General features: G+C 38.6%; 1 non-coding gene across 1 annotated transcript; it reads left to right on the plus strand.

Annotated features, from left to right (window-relative positions):
• Positions 1-291: 291 nt before the first annotated feature.
• Positions 292-373, plus strand: TRNAS-GCU. Its single transcript has one exon. It is a non-coding gene; the product is annotated as a tRNA-Ser (tRNA).
• Positions 374-1,437: the final 1,064 nt, after the last annotated feature.

The following is a 1,437-nucleotide window of genomic DNA, read 5'->3' on the forward strand; positions in this document are numbered from 1 at the left end:
AAACCGATAAAATCTGTATTAATACTAGACCATTAGTGAGTCCGGATTATATTTGCTATCAAAATAGATGAACATTTTGGAAAACACAATTTATCAATTTTAGAGAGCAGCCTACAATATGAAATTCGCCGACAGAATATTATAAAGGGGGCGGGGTGGGAGTATCGCACATTCCCGCTATAGGAACCCCTTGAATATGAAATCTAGATATTAATATTCGCACGACAAATATTCAATTTCAAGCGAATTAATTAGCTCCCTCGTTTACATGGTACACAGTTTACATATTCAGACGAGGTGGCCGAGTGGTTAAGGCGATGGACTGCTAATCCATTGTGCTCTGCATGCGTGGGTTCGAATCCCATCCTCGTCGATTTTAAAGCGCTTAGAGACTTCGGTGACAAGCGCTAAATATAAGCAACGTTTTTCTTAATTATTATTATTATGAATAGGCATGCGATGATGTGCGTGTAAAAGCCTCGAAAAAAGCCATGGATAGTTTTATGGTTTTACCAATTTCAACCCGAAATGATGTTTACCAAAAAGGCTCCCATTAGAGATGTAAATTAGTTTTGGCCCTCTGATGAATCTCGTTATTGGAAAAAACAGAATGGAAACAATGCCGCTTGAACAGTACGCCGTTTCATTATTCCGTCACCGACTCCCTGTCCAGAAAAACCCTTTTCCTAAGGCAAATATCTTTCACAGAACTTTGAAAATACCCAATCAGCTAATGTACTTGTAGGAAACTCGGTTTCATTACCGAAGATGATATGTAATAGCAGGTGCAGACAGCTTTGATCAACATTAGTTTCTTAAATGCCTGTGCAAAGTGGGATGACAATTTTCACGCCCGCCTGGAATGTGTTATTTGAGTGACGTTAACGCCACGAGCAACACTAAGCCGTTGGTTAAGTGGTCACTTACAAACTAATTTGACTCAATTGCACAGCTGCTTCAGTCTTGGATGATCATATCAAACGGCCCACGCTCGCTGAGACATCCGTATAAATGTTTTCCTCTTCAAATATTACCATTTTTATCACTCAAACTGCACGTTCATCATTACCACACAGACAATAATTTATTTGATTATTCAACATTGATTACATGTAGAGGGCTGTTTCCAGTTTGCACTTGTTACGTTTATATTTTGGAATGTTTTTAAATGGACATGTTTTAGACATGTAAAATGTTTGGCCATTATAACGAAGAAAGTGGAAAAACAGTAAAACACACACATACACACACAAGCACGCACCCACCCACACACGCATGTGTATATCAACGTCCTGAGTAGGAGGAGGAAAAACACACTTCTTTATGCATCTCATCCAGTCGTCCAAACACTCACTTGCACCTTTAGAATTCATTTCCAAAATAAAGAATAAAGGCAATTTTCGTGTTTCATTCATTTTTATTCGTAAACGCAGTGAC

The sequence above is a fragment of the Strongylocentrotus purpuratus genome, unplaced genomic scaffold (genome assembly GCF_000002235.5).
Source record: "Strongylocentrotus purpuratus isolate Spur 01 unplaced genomic scaffold, Spur_5.0 spur5_scaffold_9, whole genome shotgun sequence".
In the NCBI taxonomy this organism is placed as follows: domain Eukaryota; kingdom Metazoa; phylum Echinodermata; class Echinoidea; order Camarodonta; family Strongylocentrotidae; genus Strongylocentrotus; species Strongylocentrotus purpuratus.